A 14,118-nucleotide genomic window follows, 5' to 3' on the forward strand; every position below is an offset into this window, starting at 1 on the left:
CATGGCAACCGAACGCTTTAAGGCGTCCCGTGTTGCCATCTATCAGGAGACCTGATAGTACTATACTTTGAAATGCAAGAACATTGCAAAGTATAGTACAGCCATCAGCCCCACTGGATCTTTAAGATCCAAGTGGGACTTAATAAAAAAAGTGTAAAAATAAAAAAAAGTAAAAAAAAAATGAATAAATTAAAAATAAAATAAATTGCCTTTTCCTATATCCACTCATTCATAGGAGATTAAAAAATGAAAAAAATAAAATACATACACATATTAAGTATCACCGCATCCGTAACGAATGGCTCTATAAACATGATCTACCCCGACCGATAAACTCCATAAAAAAAAAGGTGTCAAAAAAAGCAATTTTTGTCACCTTACATCACAAAAAGTGCAACACCAAGTGATCAAAAAGGCGTATGTCCTGCAAAATTGTACCAATAAACCTTCACCTCATCCTGTAAAAAATGAGCCCCTACATAAAAAAAATTGCTTAAAAAATTAAAAAACTATAGCTCTTAAGACATGGAGACAGTAAAACATAATTTTTTCGTTTCAAATATGCTATTATTGTGTTAAGTGAAACAAATAAGTATAGATATTTGGTATCGCTGCGTCCGTAACAAGGTCACATGGCTTAACCCCTCATCTGAACACCGTAAAAAAATTAAAATAAAAACAGTGCCAAAAAAAGCTATTTTTTGTCACCTTACATCACAAACATTGCAACACCAAGCGATCAAAAAGGCGTATGCCCCCCAAAATAGTACCAATCAAACCGTCACCTCATCCCACAAAAAATTAGACTCTACCTAAGACAATCAATCATAAATTAAAAAAGCTATGGCTCTCAGACTATGGAGACACTAAAACATAATTTTTGGGGTTTAAAAAATGCTATAACCCTAAGTTCACACCTGAGCGTTTTACAGCGCATCCCTACGCGCTGTAAAACGCTCAACAAGGAGAAACCAATGTTTCCCTATGGGAATGGTTCTCACCTGGGCATTTTACAGTGCATACGATCACGCTGTAAAACGCCCGACGCTCAAACAAGTTCTTGAGCTTTTTTTGGGGCGTTTGTCGCACGTTCCCGCACATAGATATTCGGGAACGCGCGACAATGTGTGCACGCCTGTCTCTGTATGCGCGATTGTAAACGCCCGTACAATCGCGCATACAGAGCGCTCGTTTCAGAACGCTCAGGTCTGAACCCAGGGTTATTGTGTAAAGCCTAAATCAATACGAAAAACTATACATATTAGGTATTGCCACGTCCGTAACGATCTGCACTATAAAAATGTCACATGACCTAACCCCTCAGGTGAACGCTGTAAAAATTAATAAATAAAAACTGTTCCAAAGCAACCAATTTTTTGGTCACCTTGCCCCATAAAGTGTAATAATGAATGATCAAAAAATCGTATGTACCCAAAATGGTACCAATAAAAATGTCAACTCTTCCTGCAAAAAACGAGCCCCTGCACAAGACGATCAGCAGAAAAATAAAAAAAATAAGGCGTTGAGAAAATGGAGACACAAAAGCATAAATTTTTTTTTTCAAAAATGCTTTATCATGTAAAACTGAAACAAACAAGGAAAGTAGACATATTTGATATCATTGCGTCTGTAACAACCCGCTCTATAAAAATAGCACAGGATCTAGCCTGTCAAATGAATCTTGTAAAAAAAAAAACTGCTAAAACAGCCATTTTTTGGTTACCTTGCCTCACAAAAAACTTAATATAGAGCAATTAAAAATCATATGTACTCCAAAATAGTACCAATAAAACTGGCAACTTATCCCCTAGTTTCCAAAATGGGGTTACTTTTTGAGAGTTTCTACTGTATGGGTGCATCAGGGGGGCTTCAAATGGGACATGGCATCTAAAAACTAGTCCAGCAAAATCTGCCTTCCAAAACCCATATGGCGTTCCTTACATCAGTTTATGACCACATGTGGGGTGTTTCTGTAAGCCGCAGAATTAGGGTAATAAATATTGAGTTTTGTTTGACTGTTAAGTGGTAAAGAAAAAAAATTATTAAAATGGAAAATATGCCAAAAAAGTGAAATTTAGGAATTTCAGCTCCATTTTCCTTTAATTGTGGAACACCTAAAGGGTTAACAAAGTTTGCAAAATCAGTTTTGAGTAACTTGAGGGTAGAGTGTAGTTTCTGCAATGAGGTCATTTATGGGGGGTTTCCATTATGTAAGCCTCACAAAGTGACTTCAGACCTGAACTGGCCCTTAAAGGGACACTGACAGGCCCAATAACCATAATTAGCTGTACATATCCATGCACAGGTCTTCTAATGTGCATTAAAAACATATAAGTATCCCCCCTGTCCACATTATGAATACAGTTAACTCACGTTTTATAACCTGAACTAATCGCTGTTCTTTCTGCCCAAGGGGCGGGGTTTCAGCTTCTCTTGCGCCCAGCCAGCATCAGCCCAACCGCCGTTTTTGAAGCGCCGCCCAGCTCATCAATATTCACTTAGCTGGGCGCCTTCTGCAGTCCCCGACCTTCCGAGATCCGGCGCATGCCCAATAGAAAGCTATGGGCATCGGACTCGCTTTCAGCTTCTGCGCATGCGCCCGGCACCCATAGTTTTCTATTGGGCATGCGCCGGATCTGCAGAAGCCGCCCAGCTAAGTGAATATTGATGAGCTTGGCGGCGCTTCAAAAACGGCGGTTGGGCTGGTGCTGGCTGGGCGCAAGAGAAGCTGAAACCCCGCCCCTTGGGCAGAAAGAACAGCGATTAGTTCAGGTTATAAAACGTGAGTTAACTGTATTCATAATGTGGACAGGGGGGATACTTATATGTTTTTAATGCACATTAGAAGACGTGTGCATGGGTATGTACAGCTAATTATGGTTATTGGGCCTGTCAGTGTCCCTTTAAAAAGTGGGTTTTGGAAATTTTCTTAAAAATTTTAAGAATTGCTTCTAAAATTCTAAGCCTTCTAACGTCCTAAAAAATTAAAATTACATTTACAAAATGATGCCAACATAAAGTAGACATATGGGAAATGTTAAGTATTAAATATTCTATGAGATATCACTTTCTGTTTTAAAAGCAGAGAAATTGAAACTTTGAAAATTGCAAATTTTTCTAAATGTTTTTTTCATAAATAAAGGTGAAATGTATTGACTCAAATTTATGACTATCATGAAGTACAATGTGTCATGAAAAGCAATCTTAGAATGGCTTGGATAAGTAAAAGCATTCCAAAGTTAATAGCACATGAAGTGACACATGTCAGATTTGCAAAATTAGACGTGGTCACGAAGGTGAAAAATTAGGCCTCTTTCAGACGGGCGTTGCGGGAAAATGTGCGGGTGCACGCGCGATTTTTCCGCGCGAGTGCAAAACATTGTAATGCGTTTTGCACTTGCGTGAGAAAAATCGCGCGTGTTTGGTACCCAAACCCGAACTTCTTCACAGAAGTTCGGGCTTGGGATCGGTGTTCTGTAGATTGTATTATTTTCCCTTATAACATGGTTATAAGGGAAAATAATAGCATTCTGAATACAGAATGCATAGTAAAATAGCGCTGGAGGGGTTAAAATAAATAAATAAATAATTTAACTCACCTTAGTCCAGTTGATCACGCAGTCCGGCTTCTCGTCTGTCTCCTTTGCTGAACAGGACCTGTGGTGAGCATTTATTGCAGGAACAGGACCTGTGGTGACGTCACTCCGGTCATGTGATGGATCATGTGATGACCGGAGTGACGTCACCACAGGTCCTGTTCAGCAAAGGAGACAGACGAGAAGCCGGGCTGCGCGATCAACTGGACTAAGGTGAGTTAAATTATTTTTTATTTTTTTTAACCCCTCCAGCGCTATTTTACTATGCATTCTGTATTCAGAATGCTATTATTTTCCCTTATAACCATGTCATAAGGAAAAATAATAATGATCGGGTCTCCATCCCGATCGTCTCCTAGCAACCGTGCGTGAAAATCGCACCGCATCTGCACTTGATTGCGGATGCTTGCGATTTTTATGCAACCCCATTCATTTCTATGGGGCCTGCATACGTGAAAAACGCACAAAGAGGAGCATGCTGCGATTTTCACGCAACGCACAAGTGATGCGTGAAAATCACCGCTTATGTGAACAGCCCTATAGAAATGAATGGGTCGGGATTCAGTGCGGGTGCAATGCGTTCAACTCACGCATCGCATCCGCGCGGAATACTCGCCCGTGTGAAAGGGGCCTTAGACTTTAAATAATTCAGGAGCCAAAAAACTGTTCAATGTGTTAGTCGGGCTAGGCTGCCATCAGGGTAGTACAGTTAGTTGGTACTGCTGTCAGGGTCCCAGGTGACTTAGGATGCGGGGTGGCTGTGCTGTGTTTTGGACGTAGCAAAAATCTGCATTAAAAAAACACATGCTTTTTTTAACAACGAACCTGCAGTTATGATGCGTTTTCTTTCAGTAAGGGAAAATACACAGAAAACTTAAATTACATTAAAGGGATTCTGTCATCAGATTTTACCCCTATAACCTAAAGATATCCTCATGTCCGGACTAATAAGAAGAATCCTAAGCTGGCCTTATAAAACCTCACTGAGGCTCTATTTGTCCAAAAAACTGTTTTTTATAACCTGCCAATCACTTACTTAACCACCTCCCGACCGCCTAACGCGCCGATGCGTCCGGGAGGTGGTTGATTTATTCCTCCTGGACGCATCGGCGCGTCATCTCGCGAGACGCGAGATTTCCTGTGAACGCGCGCACACAGGCGCGCGCGCTCACAGGAACAGAAGGTAAGCGAGTGGATCTCCAGCCTGCCAGCGGCGATCGCTCTCTGGCAGGCTGGAGATCCGAATTTTTTAACCCCTAACAGGTATATTAGACGCTGTTTTCATAACAGCGTCTAATATACCTCCTACCTGGTCCTCTGGTGGTCCCTTTTGTTAGGATCGACCACCAGAGGACTCAGGTAGGTCAGTACAGTCCCACCAAACACCACACTACACCCCCCCCCCGTCACTTATTAACCCCTTATAAACCCCTGATCACCCCATATAAACTCCCTGATCACCCCCCTGTCATTGATCACCGCCCTGTCATTGATCACCCCCCTGTCAGGCTCCGTTCAGACGTCCGCATGATTTTTACGGATCCGATCCATGTATCCATGGATCCGTAAAAATCATGCGGACGTCTGAATGGAGCCTTACAGGGGGGTGATCAATGACAGGCGGGTGATCACCCATATACACTCCCTGATCACCCCCTGTCATTGATCACCGCCCTGTCAGGCTCCATTCAGACGTCCGCATGATTTTTACGGATCCGATCCATGTATCCATGGATCCGTAAAAATCATGCGGACGTCTGAATGGAGCCTTACAGGGGGGTGATCACCCATATACACTCCCTGATCACCCCCTGTCATTGATCACCCCCCTGTCAGGCTCCATTCAGACGTCCGCATGATTTTTACGGATCCGATCCATGTATCCATGGATCCGTAAAAATCATGCGGACGTCTGAATGGAGCCTTACAGGGGGGGTGATCAGTGACAGGGGGGTGATCACCCTGATTACCCTGATCACCCCCTGTCATTGATAACCCCCCTGTAAGGCTCCATTCAGACGTCCGCATGCGTTCTGTGGATCCGATCCATGTATCCATGGATCCGTAAAAAATCATGCGGACGTCTGAATGGAGCCTTACAGGGGGGGTGATCAGTGACAGGGGGGTGATCACCCTGATTACCCTGATCACCCCCTGTCATTGATAACCCCCCTGTAAGGCTCCATTCAGACGTCCGCATGCGTTCTGTGGATCCGATCCATGTATCCATGGATCCGTAAAAAATCATGCGGATGTCTGAATGGAGCCTTACAGGGGGGTGATCAGTGACAGGGGGGTGATCACCCTGATTACCCTGATCACCCCCTGTCATTGATAACCCCCCTGTAAGGCTCCATTCAGACGTCCGCATGCGTTTTGTGGATCCGATCCATGTATCCATGGATCCGTAGAAAAATCATGCGGATGTCTGAATGGAGCCTTACAGGGGGGGTGATCAGTGACAGGGGGGTGATCACCCTGATTACCCTGATCACCCCCTGTCATTGATAACCCCCCTTTACGCCTCCTTTCAGACGTCTGCATGCGTTCTGTGGATCCGATCCATGTATCCATGGATCCGTAAAAATCATGCGGACGTCTGAATGGAGCCTTACAGGGGGGGTGATCAGTGACAGGGGGGTGATTACCCTGATCACCCCCTGTCATTGATAACCCCCCTGTAAGGCTCCATTCAGACGTCCGCATGCGTTCTGTGGATCCGATCCATGTATCCATGGATCCGTAAAAAATCATGCGGATGTCTGAATGGAGCCTTACAGGGGGGGTGATCAGTGACAGGGGGGTGATTACCCTGATCACCCCCTGTCATTGATAACCCCCCTGTAAGGCTCCATTCAGACGTCCGCATGCGTTCTGTGGATCCGATCCATGTATCCATGGATCCGTAAAAATCATGCGGACGTCTGAATGGAGCCTTACAGGGGGGGTGATCAGTGACAGGGGGGTGATTACCCTGATCACCCCCTGTCATTGATAACCCCCCTGTAAGGCTCCATTCAGACGTCCGCATGCGTTCTGTGGATCCGATCCATGTATCCATGGATCCGTAAAAAATCATGCGGATGTCTGAATGGAGCCTTACAGGGGGGGTGATCAATGACAGGGGGGTGATCAGGGAGTCTATATGGGTGATCACCCCCCTGTCATTGATCACTCCCCCCCTGGTAAGGCTCCATTCAGCCATTTTTTTTGGCACAAGTTAGCGGAAATTTTTTGTTTGTTTTTGTTTTCGTTTTTTCTTACAAAGTCTCATATTCCACTAACTTGTGTCAAAAAATAAAATCTCACATGGACGCACCATACCCCTCACGGAATCCAAATGCGTAAACATTTTTAGACATTTATATTCCAGACTTCTCACGCTTTAGGGCCCCTAAAAAGCCAGGGCAGTATAAATACCCCACATGTGACCCCATTTCGGAAAGAAGACACCCCAAGGTATTCCGTGAGGGGCATATTGAGTCCATGAAAGATTGAAATTTTTGTCCTAAGTTAGCGGAAAGTGAGACTTTGTGAGAAAAAAAACAAAAAAAATCAATATCCGCTAACTTATGCAAAAAAAAAAAAATTCTAGGAACTCGCCAGGCCCCTCATTGAATACCTCGGGGTGTCTTCTTTCCAAAGTGGGGTCACATGTGGGGTATTTATACTGCCCTGGCTTTTTAGGGGCCCGAAAGTGTGAGAAGAAGTCTGGGATCCAAATGTCTAAAAATGCCCTCCTAAAAGGAATTTGGGCCCCTTTGCGCATCTAGGCTGCAAAAAAGTGTCACACATCTGGTATCGCCGTACTCAGGAGAAGTTGGGCAATGTGTTTTGGGGTGTCATTTTACATATACCCATGCTGGGTGAGAGAAATATCTTGGTCAAATGCCAACTTTGTATAAAAAAAATGGGAAAAGTTGTCTTTTGCCAAGATATTTCTCTCACCCAGCATGGGTATATGTAAAATGACCCCCCAAAACACATTCCCCAACTTCTCCTGAGTACGGCGATACCAGATGTGTGACACTTTTTTGCAGCCAAGGTGGGCAAAGGGGCACCTTTCAGATTTCGCAGGCCATTTTTTACACATTTTGATTTCAAGGTACTTCTTACACATTTGGGCCCCTAAATTGCCAGGGCAGTATAACTACGCCACAAGTGACCCCATTTTGGAAAGAAGACACCCCAAGGTATTCCGTGGGGGGCACGGCGAGTTCCTAGAATTTTTTATTTTTTGTCACAATTTAGCGGAAAATGATGATTTTTCTTTTTTTTTTCTTTTTTCCTTACAAAGTCTCATATTCCACTAACTTGCGACAAAAAATAAAAAATTCTAGGAACTCGCCATGCCCCTCACGGAATACCTTGGGGTGTCTTCTTTCCAAAATGGGGTCACTTGTGGCGTAGTTATACTGCCCTGGCAATTTAGGGGCCCAAATGTGTGAGAAGAACTTTGCAATCAAAATGTGTAAAAAATGCCCTGCAAAATCCGAAAGGTGCACTTTGGAATATGTGCCCCTTTGCCCACCTTGGCAGCAAAAAAGTGTGACACATCTGGTATCGCCGTACTCAGGAGAAGTTGGGCAATGTGTTTTGGGGTGTCATTTTACATATACCCATGCTGGGTGAGAAAAATATCTTGGTCAAATGCCAACTTTGTATAAAAAAATTGGAAAAGTTGTCTTTTGCCAAGATATTTCTCTCACCCAGCATGGGTATATGTAAAATGACAGCCCAAAACACATTCCCCAACTTCTCCTGAGTACGGCGATACCAGATGTGTGACACTTTTTTGATGCCAAGGTGGGCAAAGGGGCACATATTCCAAAGTGCACCTTTCGGATTTCACCGGTCATTTTTTACAGATTTTGATTGCAAAGTACTTCTCACACATTTGGGCCCCTAAATTGCCAGGGCAGTATAACTACGCCACAAGTGACCCCATTTTGGAAAGAAGACACCCCATGTTATTCCGTGAGGGGCATGGCGAGTTCCTAGAATTTTTTATTTTTGTTGCAAGTTAGTGGAATATGAGACTTTGTAAGGAAAAAAGAGAAAAAAAAAAAATCATCATTTTCCGCTAACTTGTGACAAAAAATAAAAAATTCTAGGAACTCGCAGTGCCCCTCACGGAATACCTTAGGGTGTCTTCTTTCCAAAATGGGGTCACTTGTGGCGTAGTTATACTGCCCTGGCAATTTAGGGGCCCAAATGTGTGAGAAGAACTTTGCAATCAAAATGTGTAAAAAATGCCCTGCAAAATCCGAAAGGTGCACTTTGGAATATGTGCCCCTTTGCCCACCTTGGCAGCAAAAAAGTGTGACACATCTGGTATCGCCGTACTCAGGAGAAGTTGGGCAATGTGTTTTGGGGTGTCATTTTACATATACCCATGCTGGGTGAGAAAAATATCTTGGTCAAATGCCAACTTTGTATAAAAAAATGGGAAAAGTTGTCTTTTGCCAAGATATTTCTCTCACCCAGCATGGGTATATGTAAAATGACACCCCAAAACACATTCCCCAACTTCTCCTGAGTACGGCGATACCACATGTGTGACACTTTTTTGCTGCCAAGGTGGGCAAAGGGGCGCATATTCCAAAGTGCACCTTTCGGATTTCACCGGTCATTTCTTACACATTTTGATTGCAAAGTTCTTCTCACACATTTGGGCCCCTAAATTGCCAGGGCAGTATAACTACCCCACAAGTGACCCCATTTTGGAAAGAAGACACCCCAAGGTATTCTGTGAGGGGCATGGTGAGTTCCTAGAATTTTTTATTTTTTGTCGCAAGTTAGTGGAATATGAGACTTTGTAAGAAAAAAAAAAAAAAAAAAAATCATCATCATTTTCCGCTAACTTGTGACAAAAAATAAAAAGTTCTATGAACTCACTATGCCCATCAGCGAATACCTTAGGGTGTCTACTTTCCGAAATGGGGTCATTTGTGGGGTTTTTCTACTGTTTGGGCATTGTAGAACCTCAGGAAACATGACAGGTGCTCAGAAAATCAGAGCCGTTTCAAAAAGCGGAAATTCACATTTTTGTACCATAGTTTGTAAATGCTATAACTTTTACCCAAACCATTTTTTTTTGGCCCAAACATTTTTTTTTTATCAAAGACATGTAGAACTATAAATTTAGCGAAAAATTTATATATGGATGTCGTTTTTTTTGCTAAATTTCACAGCTGAAAGTGAAAAATGTCATTTTTTTGCAAAAAAATCGTTACATTTTGATTAATAACAAAAAAAGTAAAAATGTCAGCAGCAATAAAATACCACGAAATGAAAGCTCCATTAGTGAGAAGAAAAGGAGGTAAAATTCATTTGGGTGGTAAGTTGCATGACCGAGCGATAAACGGTGAAAGTAGTGTAGTGCCGAAGTGTAAAAAGTGGCCTGGTCATGAAGGGGGTTTCACCTAGCGGGGCTGAAGTGGTTAAAGGGACACTGACAGGGCCAATAAGCATATTGAGGTATATATATGGCACTACAGGTCTTATAATGGGTATTACAATCATATAAGTATCCCCCCTGTCCACATTATACATACAGTAAACTTTAAGTTTTATAACCTGCTCCAACGGTCTTCAATCTGCCCAAGGGGCGGCGTTTCACCTCTCTTGCGCCCAGCCAGCCTCCCCAACTGCTGCTTTGAAGCGCCGCCCAGCTCATGAATATTCAGTTTGCTGGGCGGCTTCTGCGGTCCCCGCTCTGAAGCGCTTCGCTTAACAGTGCCCTGCGCCGGATCTTGTGAAGTCCGGTACAGTAAGCGCCGCCCAGCTCATCAATATTCACTTCGCTGGGCGGCGCTTACTGTCCCCGACTTCACAAGATCCGGCGCATGCGCAGGGCACTGTTCAGCGCAGCGCTTCAGAGTGGGGACCGCAGAAGCCGCCCAGCAAACTTAATATTCATGAGCTGGGCGGCGTTTCAAAGCGGCAGTTGGGGGAGGCTGGCTGGGCGCAAGAGAGGTGAAACGCCGCCCCTTGGGCAGATTGAAAACCTTTGTAGCAGGTTATAAAACTTAAAGTTTACTGTATGTATAATGTGGACAGGGGGGATACTTATATGATTGTAATACCCATTATAAGACCTGTAGTGCCATATATATACCTCAATATGTTTATTGGCCCTGTCAGTGTCCCTTTAAGGCGCCCAAGGGGAGGTCCGTTAATACAGGGTGCCCATCCGCACCCCTCACCGTCCGGTGCCCAGCGCCGCCTTCCGTCTTCATCGCCGCCTTCTACAGCTCAGCGCCGCCCCTGCAATCCTCCCGTCCCTTTGCCAGATCCCGCGCCTGCGCACTAGGCTCGGCCTGATGCGCCCGTGCGGACACCTGGCAGCGGCTTCATTGAGCGAAGTGCGCATGCGCCGGCGTGATGCGCACTTCGCTCAACCCTAATATGACCTGCAGATTGGCTGAGCTTAGTGCGCAGGAGCGGGATCTGGCAGAGGGACGGGGAGGATTGCGAAGGCGGAGGCGGTGCTGAGCTGTAGAAGGCGGCGATGAAGACGGAAGGCGGCGCTGGGCACCGGACGGCGAGGGGTGCGGACAGGCACCCTGTATTGGGCACCTTAAGTAAGTGATTGGCAGGTTATAAAAACCTGTTTTTTGGACAAATAGAGCCTCAGTGAGGTTTAATAAGGCCAGCTTAGGATTCCTCTTCTTAGTCCGGACATGAGGATATCTTTAGGTTATAGGGGTAAAATCTGATGACAGAATCCCTTTAATGTAATAAATGTAATTCAGCTTTGCTGTGTGTTTTCCCTTCACTGTAAGTAAAGGCACCATAAATACAGGTATGTTGTTGCAAAAACCACACGTGTTTTTGGGTGTGTTTTTTTGCCACATCTAACCCTGGGTTCACACCTGAGCGTTCTGAAACGAGCGCTCTGTATGCGCGATTGTACGGGCGTTTACAATCGCGCATACAGAGACAGGCGTGCACACATTGTCACGCGTTCCCGAATATCTATGTGCGGGAACGCGCGACAAACGCCCCAAAAAAAGCTCAAGAACTTGTTTGAGCGTCGGGCGTTTTACAGCGCGATCGTACGCGCTGTAAAACGCCCAGATGAGAACCATTCCCATAGGGAATCATTGGTTTCTCCTTGTTGAGCGTTTTACAGCGCGTAGGAACGCGCTGTAAAACTTTCAGGTGTGAACTTAGGGTAAAACTCAGTACAGCCACAAGATGTGGCAGCTCCCTAAAGGTCCTTTACACGGGCTGATAATCTGGCAGATTAGCAGGAACAAAGCAGACATTCCCGATAACTGCCTGATAATTAATGGAGATGATGGTGGCATTTACATGCAGCAATCACCTCCGCTATATGGAGACAAGCGATTAATACAGTGATTGCCCGTCCTCATTGGAAGTGATGGTTCCTGCGCAGCAGATAGTTGTTTAGACAGCACAATCTTCTGCACAGAGACAATGGGGGACATTTATCAATAATGGCGTAATTTGCGCCAAAAAAATACTAACATTACAAATCAAAAGTGGTGATTTTTTTTCACCTCATATATAAAAATGTGACTTTTTAAAATAGGAACTTGATTATTCACTTATTTTTCTTGATTTGCAACATTTTAACACCAATAGCACGGAAATGCGACTTTTTTAAACAGAAATGCGCCATTTCAGCCAACCCTGCCAGACTATTTAAAAACTATTTGCGAATATTTGAAACATATTTGCGACATTTCCAGTGGTAAATTACAACTTTTGTCTCAGGACGTTTTTGTTATTATTTTGTTTTTGTTGAATGTGACTATATTGACAGACCGCTATTGCTTAGCTCATTTATATTAGATAACAATAATTGCATCCTGTTTTAATACTTCCTTATCACTTGTTCCCACGACGAGTTGGGTTTTCTTTTCATAAATGCGATTTTATGACAAAAAGTTGCATCTTTCTGCCATAAATTCAACTTTTTAAACAAAACACCACCACATAAGCTGGCTTAATTGTCAGCAACAACTTGAGCTATTTATGCTGATAATAAGATGATAAATGAGGCGTAATATGCGCCAATTTGATAGCCCCGCCCACTTTGACATTTCTGGCGTGATGCATTCTTTATGGTGAAAATTCCAAAACCATTGATATATTTGGTGCAAATCAAAACACCATTCTTTTTGGCGTATTTTACACCATAAGTCTGATGCAACATGCTTAGTAAATGTCCCCCAATGAGTTTTGGTCCTGGCATTGTTTTTGCTCATTCATAGAGTAATCGTCGGAACCTTTCACAAAGGCCAATTATCAGGAACAATCGTTTTTACAAACACTCATCCTCGATAATCTGCCATTCCGGACTTTACAAAGTGATGGTCCATCTTCAGGATAGACCATCACTAGATGATCGACGGTGATCCGACACCCTGCACTCCCACTGTTCAGTTGTTCGGGTGTAGCTCCATTACCAGAAGTTGGATCTGGAACTACACAGCTCCATCAACCCAGTAGTGGACAGTGCTTGTCACTGCAGCGCTGCTCCCATTGAAGTCAACCCCTTTAATGCACAAGCCACAATGTCTGTGATGGAAAATAGGAACTCAAAGGGACCCAAACAATGGTAAGCAGATATCAGAGGCAGACTCATGCCAAAATAAAAATTGAGCCTCTGCCATTACTATTTTAGGCTTTCGCACCTCACTATCTTGGAACCAGTATGCATGATGCCCTGGCGGTAGAGACAATATTAAAGGTCAGCTATGGTACATGACTAGCCACTGTCCTGCAGCAAACATCATTTAGAAATTTTCTGGGAGAAATAGTGATTATTAACCCTAAGCTAACTAAAAACTGCAAAAACACAGGTTTACTGCAGCTAACCTAATTTTCCCCAATCTCATACTTACCAGGGTGTTGTACTGCAGAATGACTTTAGTTATCCCTTTGCTGGACTGCTATTTTTGCACACCTAGGGCCTCATGCACCATTGTTTTAGTCCGCATCCGAGCTGTAGTATTTGCGGCTTGGATGCGGACCCATTTACTTCAATGGGGCCTCAAAAGATGCGGACAGCACTCCGTTTTGCGGACAAGAATAAGCAGTTATATTAATGTCTGTCCGCCCCGTTCTGCAAATTGTGCAATGCACACGGACGGCATCCGTGTTTTGTGGATCCTCAATTTGCGGACCGCAAAACACACAACGGTCGTGTGCATGAGGCCTTATTCTGTAACTAGCTTCCCCCCATGTGTATCCTATATGCACTTCAAAGGGACAAAAAAAAGTATTTCTTAAAATGTAGTGTTTCCTACCAATCTGTCCAGGAGCCATCCTGCTGTAGGAGAAACCTTTCCCCCATTGTTCTGTCAAAAATACTATATTATTATTATTATACTCACTTATATAGCTTTACTATATTCAGCAGCGCTTTACAGGCATTATCATAACACTATCCCCAATACCTCGTTAATGAAGCCCCTCCATTTAAACTAAGCTCCACCTTAATGACTGAAGCCCCTTGCCTTAAGCCAGGGTTTCTCAACTCCGGTCC

The 14,118-nt window shown here is 43.8% G+C and overlaps 1 protein-coding gene across 1 annotated transcript in view; it reads right to left on the bottom strand.

The window, feature by feature from the left end:
- The window catches only part of LOC122933343 (anti-Muellerian hormone type-2 receptor-like), a 91,573-nt gene that overhangs the window by 74,860 nt on the left and 2,595 nt on the right, over positions 1-14,118 (bottom strand). The window lies entirely within an intron of this gene.

This window comes from Bufo gargarizans, chromosome 3 (genome assembly GCF_014858855.1).
Source record: "Bufo gargarizans isolate SCDJY-AF-19 chromosome 3, ASM1485885v1, whole genome shotgun sequence".
Classification (NCBI taxonomy): Eukaryota; Metazoa; Chordata; class Amphibia; order Anura; family Bufonidae; genus Bufo; species Bufo gargarizans.